We start from the raw sequence: 24298 nt of genomic DNA on the forward strand, positions 1-24298 counted from the left end.
TGCCGTGGCATCCATCACATATCCATGTTACGACGCCAGCAACCGTTTCTTGAAATCCCTGCGCAAAGCCAGTGTCTTGGAACTACGGAGTTTTACCACAACGGTACGTCAATCAAGCCGCGCGCACATCCTGTAATTAAACCTCTAGCTAGGTTGTATATATTCGTTGGGGTACTACAGTATATGTTATGGTGTTGAATGTTATTCAGGGACTGCTCGAGGATGAACCCCAAGAATTCCGCCAGTTCCATAACCTCAGGACCTTGATCCTCATAGAGTGTGACATTGGAGATGGATGCCAGGTGTTGAGGTACGTCTTAGAGAACGTCCCAAATCTCAAGAGGCTTGTGCTGAAAGATTGCAAGGTGCGGTGTCTTCTCCTAATTGTCTAACGAATATATACAGTACATTTTTTTACCTGCAAAAGATATGAGACACCATCTTAAGTTCTTAACATTATACGTGTTTCTGGTGTCCTGCAAACAGACCTCTGGGCGTTATAGGGGGGAATCAGCTACCAGTTTCAGTGGTGGTACAGCATTCCACGGGTGTGACAAGCTCAAATATATACAGATCAAGTATAAAGGTGATGATGTCCCTCATGTGCTCGTTGCTGCGTTGACGCAAATCGCAAAGGATGTGATATGCCGAACCAAAAGAAATTCTGTTGGATGGCTGGACTGGATGCGCCGCGTCGTCCCCTGTAGCCACATCGTCTCCCTCTGTGAGGTTTGATCATGGCTCTCACCTTCTTTCCCCCTAAATTCCAGCTCCAACCTCCCTCCCGCCTAGCATATTAATTCACGCTGCTCTTTTGACCCTGTAGCGATATGATGCTGCTTCCGTCGTCGTAGAGTCGGACAACTCTCTGTCTGACGAGGAGCACCAGTCCTATGTGTGCAAGAACCGCGCGCGAAAGAAACATGACAGGGATGGCGCCATCAAGGCACGCCGCAGGGCGGCTCACCCAGCCCGGCGCTGAAGATTGATCCACCTTTCCTTGGCACGGTGTAACAAGGCGGCGCAATGCAAAAGCTGAGAAATGTACACACTGATCGACGTCTCTCCAGGCCATTTTGGTACATTCACCTGTAAACCCAGCAAAGAGTGGCATATCCAACCGATGTGGGAATTCCTTTTCTTTTCGATGTCAAAATTAAAGCTTGTGATTTTTGTATGCACATCAAAAGATGGTTTTGCAACAGCCACATGTTTTTCGTGCGCCATGGCATTTTAATTCCTTAACTGGTATAGAGTCACATTTTCATCCAACTATACATTTTTTGTCACGTGCTATGTGAGTGTGATAAGAAATATTTATGGACTCGGCCAAGGGACAGACACTACATGCACATTTAATTTCATGTGAAAAATTAAATTGTTTGTCGGAATTGCCGTCGCTGTCTTCCGGAGTGGAATCCGGCCCAACATTCGAGTAGGGGACCGCCTGAGTGACGGGGTAATGAGATACACGGTGTTCAGAGATAGAGATGAAAACCGAACGGATACGGCTGAAACTGAGTGTTGCCGTATTTGTTATAGATACAAAACAAATACGACATGATCACGGAGCGGAAAGCAGGTGTTTGTCAGAATCTTGAAACCACTTAGATCATGCGGAAAAATACAAGCAAACAACCAAACTTGTGTTAGTTCCTAAGATGAAATCAAATACGATGAAATATCATCATTATATAATTAAATTATTAGTTATGAAAAAAAATTCTAAGGAATAGGGAAAGGATCAAACCTTCATAGCCTCCTTAAATACAGGAAGGGAGTATATGGTCGACACCCACTAGTTTTGAGATGCGCTAGTTTAGTCATTTAGACTAACCCCAAACTGAGCATGTTGGACTCGGCCAACTACTACAACCTAAAACGAAAATTCCATATCAGTCGAAAACGGAAATTATGTTCCAGCTTCTATTCCGCCAAAAAAGGTTGTTTCGTTTCCGTTTTCATTTCCGCTTAAAAAGTTTGGTTTCCGTTTAGCAGAATCTTGTTTCCGTTTCCATCCAATGCAGCTAGGTAATCAATGACAGTTGAAATAGTGCCTTGGTATCCATCTAATGCACGGCCACACTACCTTGTGTGGCCAGAGTACCACGTCTCCCTCGGCTCTCGTCCAAGTAGGAGAAGACTACATGCATACCACGAAGGGTGGTGGCCACACAGACGGTTACCGGAGGTGGTGGCCATGGCTATAAAAGGCCAGCTGCCCTTAGGAAGAAGGACGAGTCATTGATATACAGTAGTTTAAAGTGACCCGAGATGCCTATCTCTCGGTTCACTTGTTATAAACACGGCAATAAATAACGAAGAATGAAAAGAAAATTACAGCGGGAGACACAAGATTTTAACATGGAAAACCATCTCCAACAAATAGAGGTAAAAACAGCGTGTGTCAGCCATATCAAAACTTCACTATATCGAGAAATTTTACAAACAACATGGATTATCTTATTAAGAGATTCACCCTAGTCGGCATCTTACAAGAGATATAAATAGGCGGTGATGATGATTCATCGTTAGCCTTCATATTAAATTTGGATCACAATATAACATCATTAATAATTCTCAGAGCCTATTCCATCTTAGGTTAGACCATCCACCTTAGGCAACTTTAACCAGGCAAGGTTTGAAGTCCGACTAACCTTCCTCATCGATCTAGCCAGCCACGACATAATTCCACACTTTTGATCACCTTATTCGCTCCATAATATATAATCATACCAACAAGTAGGGATGTTTACTGGAACTCCTTGAGGCCTGAACCTTTATACATCATGTGCGTTTAAGGTTGTTAGCCCATTGGATCGTAACCACAAGCCCCACCTACATACAAATTTACTATTTGGATACAAAACCCCTACAATTGGTGCACCAGGTAGGGGCTTTGTGTGTCAACATCAAGCATCCGGATGGGTTCATCGGCCCCCTTCACCACCATCGGCATTGACGCCACAGGGGAAGACCTCCACTCTATCCCCAATAATCCATGGATTAGCCTATGAGGCTTTACCCGTTTTGGCAGCTTAGAGTTCCTCGTTGACCACTCATGACTCATGAAAACGACCACATTATGTCCATCTAAACCGGAATATTTCGTTACAACATGCCTTCCTAGACCTACTAATAAATGCTAACCAATGTCGACATGTGCAAACATCCTACTTTATTTGTTTTGTGCAGAAAAGGAAGCAATTTGGAGGAAATTAAGAGCATTTAATGAAGAATCGCAAGCTGGAATCATCACAAAGTCAACCAGGGTCAAAAGAAGATGCATACTTAATGACCACTGGTACGATCAAGCCCGCCCCTAGGGAATGACTGTACCATGTGTCGGTGGCTCAGCCTCATCAACCCCAATATAAAAAGTGAAGGGACCCGAGGCATTTGAGAGACACACGAAGAGGAAAAAGTTATTCCGCCGCCACAATCAGATCTCATCACCACTGAGGCCTCGAAGCCGCCGCCATCAACTTCACCGCTTCATCACCATCATCCTCTCCATCCTCCCTCCATCTACCTCCATCTACTTGTAATCTAGATTTCGTTCGCGATTGTCAGCATTATAAGACTCATCATTCATCTCACCGAAATTTGTTATACAATATTTACTATTGTTAATCCAATTATGTGGGTTTGTCCTATGGGCTAAGGCCTAATCCTCGCAAAAAATATGTGCACCTAACTTATGAGATATTGTGCAATATGGGACTAGAGATTCATTTCATGTATTAGATTTTTTTATCTCGATATTGAAGGTTTGACAGGTACCCGAACTCAAGAGACCGACAAAGGTAATAAGGTTGGATTATTTTAGTCTAAACTAAACTTTTCAAAATCTAAATATTTTCAAAATGTGAACATTTTTAGATATAGAACATTTTTTCATAGAAAATTGATATATTTTGAAATTCGAAAATTTTTAAATCAGCACATTTTTCAAATGTGAACATATTAATTTGAAAACTTTTTAAAGATGTGAACATTTTAAAAAAAATACACTCTTTTAAAATTTGAACATTTTATGAATCTTGAAAGATAAAGAAACAGAAAAAAATAAAAAAAACATAAAAAAGAAACAAGATTATGTATAGGAAACAAACACGTTAAGCACGTGTAACTTGGATGTGAATGGGGCTGATGACCCCATGTAAGGGCATGTGCTTGATAAGACTTTTATTATCTTAACATGCCACCTAATTTAGATATAATAATAAAATATGATGTATAATAGATTATTTTTTAATGTTATCTCTACTAGCCAAATATCTTAAATATGTGATGAAAGAGATTATGCTAAGAGATCATTTTTCGAGACTCGCAGCGGATACGCGTTTTCGACTTTCTCTTTTCTCCACATCAGGGTTTATCCTAAGCTGAGATATCACTATTATAAGTGCCCTAACCTAACCGAAACCATAAATACCGGCCGATCGGATCGGAGCGCTGAGTTTTGATCAAGTCTCCATGGAGACGGTGCCCGCCGCCTCCGATGCCGGCAGGGACCGGCTGAGTGATCTTCCGGACTGCCTCCTGCACAGCGTGCTGTCCTCCCTCCGTTCCCGGCAGGTGGTTCAGACCTCCCTGCTGTCGCGGCGGTGGAGGCACCTGTGGCGCTCCGTGCCGTGCCTCGACGTCGACCAGCAGGACTTCATCTTGGAGGAGTCGGAGCCGGAGGCGCCCGGTGAAGGCGCTTCCGACGCGGACCGGGAAGTCTACAGCAAGGCGCTGAACGAGAGTCTCGTCAGGGAGGTAAAGCGGCAGCGCCGCTTCGAGGACTTCGCCGACGTCGTGATACTCCTCCACGGCGTGTGCCCCCTCGACGCGTATCGGCTGCGAGTCGTCGACCCGGATCTCCGCACGGACTGGCACCGATGGATACGCCGCGGCCTAGCGCGCCTCCCCGCGGAGCTCCTCCTGGACTTCCGCCGCACATCATCTTACGACGAGGCTCCGTTGTTTTGCTTCGATTTCGCCTCCGACGGCGCCGGCGCCCTGCCCCTCGCTAGCCGTCTGAGGAGGCTGCACCTTTCCGGATTGACCCTAGCGGAGAAATTCGCGGAGGAACTCAGATCCGAGTGCACAGTCCTGGAAGACCTGGAGCTCGTCAACTGCGAGTGCCGCTACAGGTTCGGCCACCACATCGCCTCCCGCTCCCTCAAGAGGTTGCACATCCGCGGCAGTTACAACTGCATGAAAACATTAGGCTCTCTCGCCGTTCCTGCCCTTGTATCCTTGAACCTCGACAAGGTCCCCCTGCCGGCCATTGAAGGTGAGTTGCAGTTCCTCGACGTGGCATCCGTCACAGAACCAAATATGTATGCCGAGGAATACCGCAACCATGTCTTGAAATCCCTGCGCAACGCCAAAGTATTGCAACTCCGAAGCTTTACCACCGTGGTATGTACCAATAATCACAAGCACAAACTCTCTCTCTCTCTCTCTCTCTCTCTCTCTCTCTCTCTCTCTCTCTCTCTCTCTCTCTCTCTCTCTCTCTCTCTCTCTCTCTCTCTCTCTCTCTCTCTCTCTCTCTCTTCTCTCTCTCTCTCTCTCGTTTTTGTACTATATATTTGGTTGTGAATCTTATTCAGGGGTTGCTGGAGGGGGAACACGAAGAATTCCGTGAGTTCCATAACCTGAGGACCTTGATCCTGATAGAATGCGACATTGGAGAGAGATGCCAGGTGCTGTGGTACGTCTTACAGAACGTCCCAAATCTAGAGACACTTGTTTTGCAAGATTGCGAGGTGCTGTATCTTTTGCCATTTTCTTTTTATTTTTTGCTATGGAACTAATAATTATTGGAGAATATAGAACCCTAATTTTTGTTGTATTGATCTGGATCCTGGTGAGGGGTTTATATAGGAGTACAAAGGGAGGTTGTAAGACAAGTTGTGCTAAGTTTAAACCGACTATATTTCTAACTCTAGAATACTCCAATATCTCTACGTATTATACTTCTAACATTCCCCCTCAGTCGTAGCGGGAGTGAAACGAACGTTTGCGACTGGAGAAGTCATGCGCGTCCGTCGCCTCCTCCACCTTGTCATCATCGCCGCCCCCTTCTGGTTCCTTCTCTTCCCTCTCTTCCCTCCCGCAGTCACAGCGGGAGTGTCATGGGTGCAAACGATGACGCGGATGCTGTTGACTGGAGCTCTTGAGTTGCTGTAGACGTGTGTATGATATTGATGTCGAGGTAGCCGAGCGTGATGTAGCCATGGTCGTGGTTGTCGCGGTCGGTGTAGCCGATAGAGCCGAATGCGCAAAAAAGTTGCACGGTTTTGTGTCGTAGGGCGGCGGCGGCAGGTTTTCTGCAACGGCGGCAGGTTTTTGTGTCGTAGCGCGGCGGCGGCAGGTTTTCTGCGGCGGCGGCAGAGTTTTTACCAGGCGGGCGAGGCGATTGTAGGATCGCCCTAGCAGAGCGGCGGCGGGTTTTTAGGCGGCGGCGGCAGGGTTTCTGCGGCGGCGGCGGGTTCTTGGTTGTCACTGGCAGCGTGCGGCGGCGACTCGCATCGGAGCGGCGGCGACAGGCGGCGAGGTTTTGTTTTTGATGGCTTTCGGCTATGACTCGCATGATGTAGACCTTGGCGTTGTTTGGTGTTGGCGATGTAGAACTCGACGAAGAGCTTGATGTAGTCGTACAGCTTGACGTAGTTCTTCATGTTGGTGCAGATCAGCGACCATGTAGTTGTCCAACTCCTCTTCTTCTCCTTGTACATGTCGGCGACCACCACCCACGCGGGCAGTGAACAAGGCAGGCGAGACGATCGGGCGTTTAGCGCATGCATCGGCGCTGCAACGATCGCCCTAACAGAGTGCCGGGCCGCTGGCCTGTAGTAGATGACGCCGTGTCGATGAAGATCTTGATGGTGCTGAAGCTGAGGGAAGAGAAGGAACCAGAAGGGGGCGGCGATTTCTGCAGGATTTTCACCCGGATCTGAGCGTCGTAGTCTAATCTAGGGATTTATTTGGCAGCTAACTGGATCTAACTAAAGAATTGGAGAATTTCGAATTTGGATCTAAACTAAGAACTGATCTAATCTTTGCCGCGCCCCCGAGGAGAGATCTCACCGGGGGCGGCGCGATGCGGAAGTGGTGGGAGGACCTAGGATCGGCGCCGTGAGGCTAACCGCTCTGATACCATATTGGAGAATATAGAACCCTAATTTTTGTTGTATTGATCTGGATCCTGGTGAGGGGTTTATATAGGAGTACAAAGGGAGGTTGTAAGACAAGTTGTGCTAAGTTTAAACCGACTATATTTCTAACTCTAGAATACTCCAATATCTCTACGTATTATACTTCTAACAATAATATGAATATGTGCACGGCCTGAAATTGAGTCATCATCTTATACATGTTCCTGGTGGGTGTCCTACGAACAGATCTCAGGGAATTGTAGTGGGGAATCAGCCTCCAGTTGCCGCGGCACAGCATTCCGCGGGTGCAAGAACCTCAAATCGATACAAGTCAAGTACAAAGATCACAATGTCCCTCATGTGCTTGTTGCAGCGCTGACGCAAATCGCAAAGGATGTAGTTAAGACACACAGCGGCAAAACAAATTATGTTGGGTGGCTGGACTGGATGAGCCGCGTCGTCTCGTGCACCTCCCTCGGCCAGGTATGGTTTTGGCTCGTTTTCCCTGAATTCCAGCTGCAACCTCTCTCCCGCCAACTAATTCTGACTCTGCTTTTTTTTTTGGTCTAGTAGTCTGTCGTCGCCGAGCCAGACAACTCTCTATCTGACGAGGAGCACGAGTCCCGTGTGCGGAAGCGCCGCGCTCGAAAGAAACATGCGAGGGACCGCGCCATCAAGGCAGGCCGCAGGGCAGCTCATGATCTAGCCCGGTGCTGAAGATTGATCATGGTGGACAAGGCAGCGCGATCCGTCCAGGCCATTAATCGATATGGGAATTGCAATCTTTTTTCAATAAATACTAAAAGCTCAGGAACCATAAAAAACAGTTAGTGCTGAAATTTCACAGTTTCTACAGATTCAAAAATTATAGAAACATGGATGCTAGAACTATTAGTCCAAGTGTGTCTAAGAAAACAACAACTTGCCTTCTTGATTCTTCAAATATAAATAATGATTTCCTTTCAGTTCCCATGATGATACGACCTTTGGAAAACTCCAATTTGATGCATTCAACTTGTCAGCATGTAAACAGGAATAATAAAAATGCTGCTGAAACATCAATTTTCACTGATAAAACAAATGAAGCTTTGTCAGTTTGTCTATTTAGGAGATGAAACGAGAATCACAATGGAGCACTGCCCATAAGCTGACAGCGCAATGATAATATTCTTGTAGGACAGGCTAGATAGAACAAAGTGCTCGAATTTAGCCTTGGGCCCATGTCCCAATACAAATTCTGAAATTCTCTTGACCCATGTGGAAATGCCAAGGGGTGGGACTAAAGTTTAGTCTCAGGTGGCTAGTAGAGAGATAGTTGGAGTGGTATATAAGGTGGGCTTTTCAAAGTGAGTCAGAAGAGAGAGAGATCTCGCGCACTCCTCCTCCCTCGCCGCCTGCCTCGTCACGCACGACACAGTTGCAGGAATCTTGCCAAGCCGAGCTTATATTTTTATTGTTCAAGAAATTAATTGTGTCATGAATTACGAGTCATTAACGGACGCGTTAACGTAGCCATTTCGTTCCGGTTTTTCTGGATCGTGGACTCGGTCGTGGGCTGCGCCCCACGAACCCTAGCATGTACGAGAACTGCATAATATAAGCGCGGACGCGAACCCTAGCCTGTACGAGACACCATATGTGACCTCCTCTTTCCAGTACATTGCGGCGCCGCCTTCATCTTCCTCATGTCATCCTTCGGCGTGCACCGAGTGGCGGGACACTAGGCCTCTGGAACCCTGCCTCTCGTAGACCTGTACGGGTGAGGGGCAAACATGTTTTTGGGGAGCGCTTACGCGTGACTACTAGCACCACGACGTAGCCCGACGACGAGTTCCTGAACGACGACTTCTTCCCGGACATCGGCAACCTCAACATGGGAGACAACAACCAGGATCATGTTGTTGCTACCAACATCGTTGTTGCTGCTGCAGTTTCTAGTACTGCTGTTTGGAGTAGATGTGATAGGTTTATCTTGTCTAGATGCTATTTATTCATCTACTCTGTTGATCTGCATGATTAGTTCATCTGTTGTTTATGTAGCCATGATTTTGTCAAGTTTTAGTTTGGATTAATTCATATGATAATTTGCTTATATATTCAACAATCCAAAAACCTGATTATAGGCAAATGAATTCAAGTGGTATTGTCGCTGCTACTAGACTGCCTCTCTTTGATGGTTCGCACTATAAGAGGTGGCGCACGAGGGCGGTTCTATGTTTTCCAAACCTGAACTGCGATAGCGCCCTTCTTGGCAAACCTGAGGGTGATCTTTCTCCTGCTCAGGGGGGAAGCTTACAAGAAATTCGATGACATGTTTAAGGCGGCTCTCTTCAGTATTCTTGCGGACAACATTGTTGACCCGATCATGCATTTTGATCATGGTAAGGATGTGTGTGATGCACTCAAGGCCAAATTTGGGGTCTCGGATGCTGGCACTGAGTTGTATGTCATGGAGCAATACTATGACTACAAGATGACTAGTGAAGGCTCCATTGTTGAGCAAGCTCATGAGATAGAGTCACTTGCCAAAGAACTGTTTAAATGTACCTTACCGGACAAGTTCCTGGCCGGTGGCATAATTGCCAAGCTTCCTCCTTCATGAAGGAACTTTGCTACTCCCTCTGATCCAAATTAATGGACTCCACTTTATCTAGATACATATGTATCTAGTCAAGGAATGCATCTAGCTACATCCGTATCTAGACAAAGTAGAGTTAATTAATTTGGATCGGAGGGAGTACTTCCTTAAACATAAGAGACAAGAGTTTTTCGTTTCGGATCTCATTGGGTCTCTTCATGTGGAAGAAAATGCGAGAGCAAAGGACACACGTGCTCGAGAATTTGAGGGAGGTTCTAGTGCCAATGTGGTACAGAAGAAAAACTTCTAATCCCACAATTTTAAGAACAAGAACAAATCTGGAGGCAAAGGCAAGTTTGATGGCAAGAACAAGTGAAAGAGCAAAGTCTATACTCCGTGTTTTGTGTGTTTGATAACAACAGTTGAATGAATCTCATCGTGTAGAAAGATTGTCTTTGATAGATTTGCAAGTGCACGGTGACCGCGCTGAACACGTCATGATCGGAGGACTGAAGCGTAGCTTATAGGTTTTCTGGTTTTGTGTGTGTATCGCGAGGTAACATGGCTGGAGAGGAAAAGAGGAGAAAGCAGTCACTGCATGACCGGTACTACTGGTACTAGGAGCGTTAGTACCGCTACCCTACTGGTACCGCCCTGCAGTACAGCTCTGGAAAATTGCACTGAAAATCCTACAGAGAGGGTTACGGTACCTCTACGGTACCATGGGCGGTAGTACCGCTTTGGCACCGCTTAGGTACCGTAACTCAGGCCAAAACTTACAGAGGTCGTTACGGTACCTCTACGGTACCATGGGCTATAGTACCGCTTACGAGCGGTAGTACCGCTTTGGTACCGTTTAGGTACCGTAACTTAAGCCAAAAACTTACATAGGCCATTGCGGTACCAAAGCGGTACCGCAAGCGGTACTACCGCTGTAAGTCCACGTGACTATCTCTGTGGGGGGTTTCGAGTCCAGAGCGGTACTACCGCTTTCCAAAGCGGTAGTACCGGTCGTGCGGAGACAGCACATAACGGTTGGATTTCGGGGGGCCCTATATAAAGGCCCCTTCTTCCCCAGCTCGTTGTTATCTCTTCTCTCTCTCCTCCATTGTTGCTGAGCTTAATCCTTGAGGATCTCCCCAACCATCCAGTCAATCTTGCCTAAACTTTATGGAGTGGTGGAGGAGATCCCGATCTATAGTTCTACCAAGAGAGATTTCGCAAATCCTTGTTAGTCCTTAGTGGATCTTGATGTTAGGGTTCCTATGGTGGGATCTTGGAGGAAGTGCTCCTATGAAGGCTAGCTTGGAGTTGTGCTAGCCCCATAGGGTGTTGGGAGCCTCCTAGTGTTGTGGAGCTCGCCCCAACCTTGTGAAGGAACCACCGCCTTGACCGGTGCCTTAGTGGAGAAGGGGGAGCCCCTTTGTGGAGCTCTCTTGAGGAAGAAGGTGAGGCCTTCCTTCGTGGTGTGGCTGCCTAGCCTCTGTTGTGAGGCTAGCACCTCCTCAACGCAGACGTACTCCCTATTATGGGAGGAACTGCGAGAAACAAACCTCGCCTCGTCTCTGCGCGCTCCGGTTGTCCCGCTCCTCAACTTTATTATTGTTGTTTGGTTCCTTTGCTTGTTGCACTAGCCTAGGATCACCTCGAACATCAAAGCTACCACTTTTACTTCGGTTGCACTAAAAATTGAAAAAGGCTAAAAATTGTGTAGCCCCCATTCACCCCCGCCCCCCTCTTGTTCGCTACGATCCGTTCAATTGGTCCTCACACTCAACCAACTTCAAGAAAAAGACTGATAAGAAGAAATGGGCTTGCCACGTCTATGGTGAGCCTGACCATTGGGCTCCTAATTTTCCTAATCGCTATGATAAGCGTGGAAACGGCGGCAAGACCGCTAATATTGTTATTGGTGGCAATACTGAGATGAAGAACGATGGGTACGATATTTTCCCTATTATCCTTTCAGTATGTAAGTGTCCTGATTGGTGGATTGATACGGGTGCCAATACACATGTATGTTCTGATGTTTCCTTGTTTTCTTCTTATCAGGTCGCACGAACTTGCTCTCTGCTGATGGGAAACGGCTCACGTGCTTTTGTTCATGGTGTTGGTACGGTAAATCTGAAGTTTACTTCGGGGAAGATCATCCATCTGAAGAATGTGCAGCACGTTCCCTCCATCAATAAGAATCTCATCAGCGGATCGCTTTTATGTCGAGATGGTTTTAAGTTGGTTTTTGAGTCCAATAAAGTTGTAATTCTAAGTATGGATAATTTTTTGGAAAAGGTTATGAGTGTGGTGGCTTGTTTCGCTTACCTTTATCGCTATTTTTTAAACTTACGTAGTCAAATTATTAATCATGTTTGCAATAATAGTGAGTCAATATTTGGCATTCACGACTTTGTCATATTAATTTTGGGTGCATGACACGGCTAGCCAATATGAATTTAATTCCAAAATTTACTACCGTCAAGAGTTCCAAGTGTCAAGTGTGTGTGCAAGCTAAACAACCTCGCAAGTCTCACAAGACTACTGAGGTAAGAGATTTGTCACCGCTGGAACTCATACATTCAGATCTTTGTGAGATGAATGGTGAGTTGACAAAAGGTGGAAAAATATACTTCATGACTTTAATTGATGACTCCACTCGATATTGTTATGTGTACCTTCTAGAATTTAAAGATGAAGCTTTTAATCACTTCAAAATCTATAAAGTTGAAGCAAAAAACCAACTTGATCAAAAGATTAAACGGCTTAGGTCAGATCGTGGTGGAGAGTATTTTTCCAATGAGTTTGATTCATTTTGTACGGAGCATAATATTATCCATGAGAGGACGCCTCCCTACTCACCTCAGTCTAATGGGGTGACCAAAATAAAGAACCGTACTCTAACTGATTTGGTTAACAACATGTTAGATACATCGGGTCTATCCAATGTATGGTGGGAGGAGGCGATAATGACCGAGTGTCATGTTCTAAACCGTGTTCCCACAAAGAACAAAACCATTACTCCATTTGAGGAATGTGAAAGGAAAATGCTGAAACTCTCCTACTTACGTACTTGGAGTTGCTTAGCGAAAGTGAATGTGCCAGTACCCAAGAAGCGCAAGCTTGGACCAAAAACAGTGGATTAATTGTGTTTTTCTGGGATATGCATTTCATAGCATTGGCTATAGATCTTTGATAGTTAAATATGAGGTATCCGACATGCATGTTGGTATAATTATGGAGTCAAATGACGCGACTTTCTTTGAGGACATCTTTCCTATGAAAGACACATCTAGCTCATCAAATCGGGAGATGCCTAGTTCATCAAGTCGGGAGTTAATTACAATTCCTGAACCTACCATTGCGATAGAACACTATGATAATCCTGTGGAGGATGACAATTAAGCTCCCAAAAGGAGCAAGAGACAGAGGACTCCAAAGTCCTTTGGTCATGATTTCATTGTGTACCTCGTGGATGATACTCTCACTTCTATTTCAGAAGCCTATGCATCTCAGGATGCTGACTACTGGAAATAAGTTGTCCGTAGCGAGATGGACTCCATCTTAGCTAATGGAACTTGGGAGGTTACTGATCGTCCTTATGGGTGCAAAAATGTAGGATGCAAGTGGGTGTTAAAGAAAAAGCTTAGGCCCGATGGTGCTATTGAAGAGTACAATGCACGACTTGTGGCCAAGGGTTATACTCGGAAAGAAGGCGAAGACTTCTTTGATACATACTCACTTATAGCTCGACTGACCACTATTCGAGTACTTCTTTCCTTGGTTGCCTCACATGGTCTTCTCGTTCATCAAATGGACGATAAGACAGCTTTCCTAAATGGAGAACTCGATGGGGAAATTTATATGGAGCAGCCTGATGGATTTGTAGTAGATGGTCAAGAAAGAAAGATGTGTAAGTTGTTGAAGTCATTGTATGGTCTTAAACAAGCACCTAAGCAGTGGCATGAGAAGTTCGAAAGAACCTTAACCGCTGAAGGCTTTCTTGTAAATGAAGCTGATAAGTGTGTATACTATAGGGTGTCAAGGTGGGATCCCGGTGGGATGTCATTTTGTACTATGTAGTTCAAATTTTGATGTCAAAATTTGCACTAAAAAGTCAAATTATACTATAAGTGGGACAAAAGTGGGATCCCACTTGACACCCTTAGTATACTATCGCTATGGTGGGGGTGAGGGAGTTATACGTTGTCTCTATGTTGATGACATATTGATATTTGGGACCAACCTTACTGTCATTAAGAAGGTCAAAGAGTTCCTATCTCGCTGCTTTGAGATGAACGACTTAGGAGTAGCTAATGTAATCTTAAACATCAAGCTTCTCAAGTATAACGATGGTGGGATTACATTGCTTCAATCCCACTATGTGGAAAAGATATTGAGTCGCTTCGGGTATAGCGACTACAAGTCTTTCCCAACGCCTTATGATCCTAGTTTGCTAATTCGAAAGAACAAAAGAGCTTCTAGAGATTAAATGAGATATTTGATATTCTCAAGTTATTGGCTCGCTTATGTATTAACCAGTGCCACGAGGCCTAACATCTCTTTTACAGTAAGAAAATTGGCTCGATTTGTATCAAGACCTGGATACGTTCATTGGCATGCTCTTGAGAGAGTGTTGCGCTATTTGAAAGGCACCGCGAGCTATGGTATTCACTATACTGGGTATCCGAGGGTACTTGAGGGTTATAGTGATTGCAACTGGATTTCTAATGCTGATGAGACTAAGGCCACGAGTGGTTATTTGTTTACACTTGGTGGTGGCACTATTTCCTGGAAGTTTTGCAAGAAGACCATCTTAACGAGGTCAACAATGGAAGCAGAACTCACAGCACTAGACACTGCCACTGTTGAAGCAGAGTGGCTTCGTGAGCTCTTGATTGACTTACATGTGGTTGAGAAACCAATACCCGCTATTCCTATGAACTGTGATAATCAAACTGTGATCATCAAAGTAAACACTTCTAAGGATAATATAAAGTCATCAAGGCATGTGAAGAGGAGATTGAAATCTGTCAGGAAAATGAGAAACTCCGTAGTATTATGTCGGATTATATCCAAACGTCTAGAAACTTGGCAAATCCTTTCACAAAGGGTCTACCACGAAATGTAATAGAGAATGCATCGAGGGAGATGGGCTTGAGACCCACACTATGAGTTTCCCACAGTGGTAACTCACTCTATGTGATCGGAGATCCCGTAAATTAGAGCTAGGAGACAAGTTGTTGGTCAGCTGGGAGGAGAGTATCCCTACACTGAATTTACCCTCTCCGTGAAGATGCAATACTCTCCTAATATGCATGGCAGGTTGATATTTATCTTAATCTGTTCTAAGTGGTTTACTCAAGCAAAGATGTTGTCCTACAGAACATCTTCCAACATCTTCTGAAGAACACACATATATGAGTCTGATTGTTAAACATCGCAATCTATGAAAGTTGGGTACTCTCTAATAAACTCATGAAAGGACCTAGAGTATGACGTATAAGCTCCACACCGCGAGGAAGCCTCGTGGTAGCCCTGTATCGGTGTAGACTTTGTGTGAAGCTAGTTCGCAGAAAAGTTGTAGTTCAAGGCATAGTCCACTATTCAAGTTGCAAACTATTGTAATATGAAGTTCTTAGTGGAAGTTCAATTTAATAGTCTCCACCACGCACCGGTATATAAAACAATGTTCTGGAATAATGGTATTAAATGTGCCAATGAGACTTGGTGGGGGATTGCTGGAATTTGGCCTTGGGCCTTAGCCCATGTCCCAATACAAATTTTGAAATTCCCTTGGCCCATGTGGGAATGGCAAGGGGTGGGACTAAAATTTAGTCCCACATTGCTAGTCGAGGGAGAGTTTGAGTGGTATATATAAGGTGGGTTGTTCTAGTCCTTATAAGTGAGTGAGAAGAGAGAGAGCCCTCGCGCACTCCTCCTCCGCCCGCCCTCCTCGTCACGCACGCACGCCACGACGCGCCGCAGGTTGCGAGAATCTCGCCGAGCCGAGCTTATCTTTTTGATGTTCAGAAAATTAATTGTATCATCAATTATGAGTCATTAACGGACGCGTTAACGTAGCCGTTTCGTTCCGGTTTTTCTGGATCGTGGACTCGGACGTGGGATGCGTCCCATGACCTTCCCGAACCGCACTATATAAGCGTGGACGCGAACCCTAGCATGTACGAGACACCATATGTGACCGCCTCTTTCCAGTACATTGTGTTGCCGCCTTCGTCTTCCTCATCCCGTCCTTCGGTGTGCACCGAGCGGCGGGATAGTAGGCCTCTGAAACTCTGCCTCTCGTAGACCTGTACGGGGCAATCAGGTTTTGGGGAGCGCTTACGCGCGACTACGCACCACGACGCCGTCCGACGACGAGTTCCCGAACGACGACTTCTTCCGGACATCAACAACCTCTTCGGCAACCTCAACATGGCGACAACAACTGGATCCGCTGCCACAGACATGCCACTGCACGGCCAGCATACATATATCCGTCCTTGTCGTTTTAGATCTTGCTAGAGTTTCTAGTATTGTTGTTTGGAGTAGATGCGATAGGTTTATCTTGTCTAGATGCTATTTGTTCATCTACTCTGCTGATTAGTTCATCTGTTGATCTGCATGATTAGTAGTTCATGTGTTGTTTATGTAGTCATGATTGTCAAGTTTTAGTTCGAATTAATTCATATGATAATTTGCTTATATACTCAGAAACCGGAAGAGAAGGGTAAAGCACCTTTTTCTTTGCAGCTTGAAACAAGGACCTCACTCTACGAGCACCAACAGTCCAACACCAACAAACCTGACACAATATAGTGTCAGTAAATTCTGATTAAACCGAAAGACATGAAAGCGGGATAGGCATACAACTGATAGATACAGTGCCATTTGAATGCAAATGCTTCACTATAGTCATGACTCATGCATGCCCAATACTTAATTTTAGCAGTGCTTTGATTGCAACACATACAATGGTATGATGCCAGAAAGCCCAGAAAGGCATATTTTCTGATGTCAAGATAGGCAAGTTTTCAATTCACAGTTAGCAGTCTAAGGTTAGAAAAGATACAATAAAATATAAATGCCAATATCATGACACAAGAGATCTTACATTTCCTCAAATTCAGAACCTGCTCAGTAAAAGAACGGCACACAAACTTCCCCCGCAATGGCCTAAAGCAGAACAACAGGTATGTAAATAGATAGAGATGTCTTCTAGTAGAAGTTAGTCTTTGAGAGCTAAGCAGAGAACCGTATTGTTTCCATGTAAAACAGAAGTACAAAGCACAGCAAGGACCTTACAGACACACAAAAAAAACATGATTTTTTACACAGTTAACAAAGATGAAGCAAGACATGATTCTTTCGAACAACTTGTAACTTCCGCAAGTAGTGTCTTCTCAGTTCCTGGAGCACCCGTTAAATGTATTCCCTACTTCTCGAAGAAAAAACACATTATTGAATATCAAGGTCTATAGCTATTGAGTCAGACATTTAATACAAATATGCCTTGAGCCTGCAAACATGTATCTAGCTCCATAAGCAAGGTACATAGCAGATTGAAAATGTATCTTGCAGATTGATATAGAACAAATTACCTTTGTAGGGTTTCCCAGATACTCGAGAATGACGACAAGGCGAATGAACTTTGTATCTAGCTCCATAAGCAAGGTAACTTTCCACCAAGGCGGGTGAACTTTGTAGGATTTCCCAGATACTCGACAACCTCCTCAAGTTCTTATTTGCATCATCACAGCCTTTGACATCTTTAAAGGTCTTGACATTCTGCAAATAAAACAGCACAAAGAGACCATTTGGAATATACATATGTTAACTCTTTTTTTCTGCACTGAGTACTTGAACCATTGCATACAAACAGTGCAAATAAGGCATACACCACAAAAGGTAACACGAAATGCACTCAGTAATTGCATTTCTGCATAACCGACGGTAGATCAAGATATCATAGTTAGATAATTTGTGTAAAAAACAAAACGACGTATATCATTAGACCACCCAAATTTCTAGAGAACCATTTGAATCAAAGAGGCCCTAAACTATGTCCAATCCACTTCACTCACCTAAATTCCTAGGAAAGCAGCTTAATCATAGAAGCCATAAACTATGTTGAATCCAAATCACTCCCAAATTCCTAGGAAAGCCATATTAATCAGAGGCGTTAAACTATGCTCAATCCACTTCACTCACAGGGCAGTGGACGCATGCACCAAGGATTGTACAGTGTATTAATATTGTGTGTCATTACAGCTTTTAATGGATACAGAGAAACAAAATGATTCACATGCATTCCAAGGAGCTCTGCTGCCTCATCACCTATTCAATATATGTGACAAATGTAACAACAATGCTGTGTGGGGAAAATCCATCCTGTATGTAACTGCTGCGATATACCCTATCATACAATGTTCCCCAGGTGTTGCAACAACAAAGGGAACCAACCACAGAATGCAACAAAACTCAGTCAATAAACCCAAAAGAGGCAATTATTATAGACTACAAAATTAAAATCACCAGCTTTAGCTCTCCCTTCCTAATGTCCACCGAGAGCACCGCCAATCATTCTGTGTATAGCTCCACGAAAAACGCTGGAAAGTCAGCCTTCATAGATCCCATTTTTCTATTCAGATAACTTGGATCAGGCGGCAGCGAGTGGTACCATGGCCGGTCGCTCAGCAGTTTGACCCTCATGTGCCGGACTACTCAGTTTGCCTTTCCCCGCCGCGGCGTCAATTTCATTGTCAGGGAAGACTTCTAACTGCAGCGATGGCACGATCTTGTTAACTTGAATCCAAGTTGCTTCCCACAGAGTGCTCTCTCCGCTAGCAATTGTGTTTGACAGGATACCATTTGCTTTCATCACCAGCAGTATGTTCTTGAGTAGCTCGGGGATCGCCTCATTTAGCTTCTCAGTCCTCCGACCCCTCAGCTTGACTTTCATGAATTTCTCTACCATGTCGAGGACTTCCAACCACAGCTTAACAAAACTGCTCTGTGCAGACAGGTCTTTAAGTGACTGCAAGAATACCTTGCATAACAGTTTTACGGCGTGCAAGAGGGAGACCTCCATGTTCCTGAAGTCCTTCGGTGAGTAGGTCTGGGCAATCTCCAATAACTCATCAAGCAACTGGAAGATGATGTCAAAGGACATCAGCCACGTGGAAGACGAAATTGATATTCCATCAGCTACTAAGCATCTCTGCAAACATAACAGCGCGTGGTTCCTCACTTCCTCCCTCTGATCGGTGCACATCTTCCTTAATGCCTGCACTAGCCGCAACCACATCTCGGCAATTCCTTCCAGTATCCTGTCTGCATCGCCACCAGCTTCCTTGACCTCGCGCGACCAGCGTGTAAGGCAATTTACTGAGTCGGCCATAAGATTCAGAGCATGGACAGATCTTTCTGCAGACCCGAGCCGAGATTCTGCAAACTGCCTTGACGCCTCCACTGAAACGATAAAGTTGGCAGGTGAGAGGTGTGCCCCCTCAGACATGATGAAAACCAGAGCTTCGAAGCCGGCATCAGAAGCATCTGGATGGCGAGCGGTGACGCATAGCAAGGAAATTATAGTCCGCCAACCCGTCTGGGATTTGATATGGGTTGCATTGGCCTTCACAAGCCTTGTGACCTCCAATGTGATGTTCTCACAGTAAGCATCAGCTACACGCGCATCAAGTTTCAAAATTAGCTGCAGCGACTTCAGTAAATCATCTACCAGATTCTCTTTATAAGGAAGCAACCTCTGGCAGATGTGCAGGAGACCAAAAACAGCCTTCTCCACCAGATTGCAGGGCATCACTGTGGACTGGACAATATGAGTTATGTGCTCATAAACACCCTGCCACAAAAGCACAATCCTGTCTCTGTTGTTTAATGTGACAGTGATTAGTAGCTCTAAGCAGAACACTGCTGTGCCTTCATCATCAAGCGAGCTGCTAATCCTCTGAGGTCGGCCTGCTGCCTGAATGAGGGCTCTTGCTAGATTTGAGAGCGAGTCGGCTTGTAAGAATTTGCTCTCAGTGAAGATGGTACCTATTTGACATTTTCTCACAGTCTCCAAAGCATTCCTCTGAGCTGCCAGTTCCTCCTCAGTTGGCTGGGACCTTGGTTCTTCAGCATCCATGTAAAGTAGCTGGCTAAACCTCCCCATCAGCCCATATGTTTTTTAGGAGCGTTGATCGGTAAAACATGAGGTGCAACTGTAGACGAACCAAACTTGCTGGGCATGGAATCTGAAGAGGATTCCTGATCATCACCTGTATCACCAGTGAGGCGACTGGGAAGAAGGCCTATCTTGTGCAATCTTAAAATGCAATCTACTATATTCCTCCATCCACTTCGTATATGATCACCATAAGTAGTTGCAATAGTGAAAACAGCCTCTGTTGCCATTCTAGCCTTGGTATCTACTCCAAAAGCTATTACAGGATCGTCAGTATAAGAATTGTTCAGCAAAGTGGTGAACTTACATAGCGCCACGACAAGATCATTCAATACATCATCGAGGTGATAGAATGCAGCCAGCTTTGCTACTGACAGGAAACCATCAATGCATCCTGTAAGAACCTCATCATGCTCAACATTATCAAAAACCACAGAGATGGCAGCAACTGATGGTCCAGCCATGATAGGGAACATGTCATTATCAAGAAAAGGGTAGGAGTCACAAGCAATGTATGATGATGTCCTCTTTGACTTCCACATAAGATCAACCCAGCGGCTATAAGACATCTCAGAGCATCCAGCTCCTTGCTCGGGAATGGTTTTGATTTCATTCCGACATATAGAATAAAACAGCTCTGACAAGAACTCCCGCGGAAGATCAGTCCCGCCATTGATACGGCGATTGTTCCTGATAAAGTCTTCTTCAGTCATCTTCTTCTTAACCCTTACATTGTGCTGATCTGTGTTGAGCATGATTACTGAATATGACAGCACCAGGGCGGCATCCCTGTTAACAAACATGTGTGGTGACTGTTCATAATACCTCTCAGAGAAGGCCTCCAGAATCCGCTGTATCTTTTGTGACTCGCCAGGCAGCCGGAAAGTTTCCAAGAAGAGCCTTAGAGCAGCATCCAAGTTCATCTCCTCGAAGTCAAAGGTTTTAGCGAATTCGTGAAGTACCAGAATAGAGAACTCATCATGATTCCCCAGGTACTCCCCAAGAAGGTTCTTGTCCAGTCCAGGTGTGTACCGAAAGAACAGAGCAACACTGCATGGATCAAGTTTATCAGGCAATAGGTGCAAACCTTGCAGGTACTCAAAGCCCTTCTTTTTGTCCCTATTGAAATGTTCAACACCAACCATTAGCTTTATCTTGATGCTTTTTTGCTGGTGAACAAATCTAACCCATTGATCAGGATCATTGCTGCTCTCGCACTTCAACTGCCAAAAAGGAAAATATTCACTTATTTCTGGCACTGTTTGCTCATGATGCTGATGTGCATGATCAGTCCTCTCTGCTATCGCCTGAATGACAGCAACCAAACCATCCAATGCAAGCACATTCAAGGCAGACAATGGACTGTTTACAGGGAATGCACTTTTAGACAGAAGATTAGCTAGGTCTTCAAAAACATTAGAACACTGTAGATCACAGTCCATGTTAGCATACATCTCCGCCATAAACTCTTTCTGCCGACAGAAATCTACTAGAGCCTCTAGTGCAACTTCCTGCTGCTGATAACTAGCCCCATATCTACCTTGGGCTAATCTTAGGATCACACAAGAGAAGAAAGCCTCAACTTGCAGCTTAAGTTCCTGGCGTAGATGGTAGAAGAGAGTAAAAACGGTACTGCACACTGTCGACAGAATCAAGGGGCTCATTGACAACCCAAACAGCATCAGATTGCGGAACAGTTCATCCTGTACAAAAGCCAGCAACTTTGAATGCCTGTGGATGGACGAAGCCGACAGTTCAATAGCAGAGTTTATCAACCCCAGAGCAAAGAGTGGCACGTCCTCGTCAAAATCAATAGGGTTCATCCTCTGGCTCACATCCATGTCTTCCGCAATGTTCAAGAGGGAACACAAGAACTGCAATATCTCCACCATGCAAGGAACCCCAAGCGGCTCCATCATGGCCTTATCTTGCACGACACCAAGTTCAGCTCCCACCTCGTCCCCGGAGCTATCCAAACAAACATAGTCACTCTTCCCATTGCTCAGCTCCCCAGCATCCAAATCTTGGTTCTTGCTAAACTGCAGAACAAATGCTACCACCACATTAATATGTCATCAAACTTGGCATTACACCGAAATGCTTTTTTTAGACTAACATGGTACATAGTGTATAAGTTATCTGTTTTGAAAGCGCACAGTTGCGGTTTGGCATACTACCTGGCACACCCAAAATTATCAGTAATAAGCATACAACCCATAAATAAACATGCTTGTGGCTCTTGAAAAGTTGAAATAAAGTGAGGTGTGTGTGTGTTGTCTGTTAATGTGTGGCAGCTACACATTACTATGTAGCCGTAGCCTTCACAGGTTTGTCATCTAATCATGTGATCATGGAATAAAAATGTGCTAGAAGCCTAGAAAACATGATTATGTGATGCAGGAAAGTCTACTTAGAGTTCGATGTTCATCGGATCGGATCCCTTTGTGTTGGTTTGTTAAGATTGCAACCAACCAGCTTAGTTTAATCATTCTCGATGCAAGGAAATGACAGACATAGTACATGGTACCAGTAGATTATGGTTTACACTCTTTTGATCTAGTGTACAGAAGAAACTAGTGGTGTGAAGTAATCATAAGTTTGCTAAAATTGACTATGTTACACTAAATAGGTAGCAAGAAACAGCAGAGTGGAACCTTGAGAGGCAAAACCCCACCTGGTCATTGGCGATCGCGGTGACATCAACGTCCGCAAGGCGGGCGAAGATGCAGCGGATGACCTCCTGCATGGTCTGCCTGGAGACGCGCTGCAGGAGCTCCCCCTTGGTGCCGGCCTGCTGCACGACGCGGAAGCAGGTGCTGACGATGGCGCATACGTGGCGGTTGGCGATGGCCGGGGCGGCGCGGCCGCGCACGCAGGCGAGCAGCACCTGCAGGACCCTGGCGAGGACGGCCTCCTCGGAGGCCGGGTCGGTGACCTCGAAGCGGCAGCCCGTGACGGCCTCGACGACGGCGCCCATGGCGTCGGCGACGCCCGGGCCGGGCGCGACGAGGTCGAGGGAGAGGATCTTGTGCAGGGAGGAGAGCGCGGCGCCCGTGATGGGCGCGCCGGTCTCGTCGGAGCGGACGACGTCGAGGAAGGGGCGGAGGTAGAGGAGCGGGTCGGCGGCGGCGGGCCAGCGGGTGCCCCAGGAGGCGGCGCGGCGGCGGAGGGACTTGAGCCCGGCGATGAGCGGGTGGTCGAGGTACTCGTCGCCGGCGCCGCCGTCGCCGTCGTCCCCGCCGTAGCGGACCCCTGCCCAGCGCACGTTGCGGCGCATGACGGCCAGCACCGTGGCCACCTCCGACGCCACCACGCACGCCATCGCCACCCCCGACGACGGCGACGCTGCACTGAGGCCGCCCATGGAGGCGGGGCGTGGGCGCGGCGAGGCTAGGAGGGCATTCGCGAGTGGAATTGGGATCTGATCTTGCGCGAGAATGAGCGAGATGTGGTTTTGGTTTGGTCTTCGGTTCGGTGTACCCCTACAGCGGAAGCAATGCACTATGGGTTTGGTCGATCTCAAACTGAACTGCTGCTGACACTGCTGTACTTTCAACGAAACTTGTGACAGACTACTCTCACCAAAATTTGTGGAGACCAAATTTGGCCGAAATTGTTAACCAACCGCGGGTACGTCCTTTGGCTTGCATCAGGTTGGACCGGGAAATCGGTAGTGGCCATTTTCCTAGGTTGGCGGCTGGCTCTGCTGCAGGCTGCCAAAATGAAACAACCCCGATGAGCAAATCAACCAGAAATCCCAGTTCACACCTGTCAGTTATGTATAGCTTCAGAACTTCAGACAGCTGTTCAAGATGACTGTGGAAGAACTAGGGCAGAAGTTGTTAAGTAAAGTCTAGTACTCAAGGTTAATAATAGATGAAAACAAAGTAGAAAGCCTATTTGAACCCAAAAAAAATCTGCCACTACTGACGTGAAGTTAAACCAGGCAGACATAACATACTTCAACTCTTCAACCTTTTTTTTTTATTTTAACTCTTCAACCCTTAACTTCGTAGAAATGGTTGCAACCAAGATGCCATCATTACTACTAACATAAAGGAAAACCACCGTAAAAGAAAAACACATAGGACAACTGCTCCAACCATAAAAGATATACTCCAAAACGATAATGGCATGTGCAAGTAGAACAAAAGGATGTGTATTTCTTGGCATCATGTCTTGTGATCTCCTTTTTCTATTATTAACAATGCATCAAAATGACTAGCTGAAGATTGATCTGCCGTTCGTTCGCAATGAAGGAACGGAATAAAACTCGTATTTTTTTCGAAAATTGGCACTTTATTACTTTAAGCAATAGATCTCGGCCTCTCACATAGCTAGGATGCACACAGCCGATACAAATATCTGATACAAAACACCAAACCATCC

General features: G+C 45.6%; 1 pseudogene; it reads right to left on the reverse strand.

Annotated features, from left to right (window-relative positions):
• Positions 1–18358: 18358 nt before the first annotated feature.
• Positions 18359–23231, reverse strand: LOC124660185 (annotated as a pseudogene).
• Positions 23232–24298: the final 1067 nt, after the last annotated feature.

Source organism: Lolium rigidum, chromosome 6 (assembly GCF_022539505.1).
Source record: "Lolium rigidum isolate FL_2022 chromosome 6, APGP_CSIRO_Lrig_0.1, whole genome shotgun sequence".
Taxonomy (NCBI): Eukaryota; Viridiplantae; Streptophyta; class Magnoliopsida; order Poales; family Poaceae; genus Lolium; species Lolium rigidum.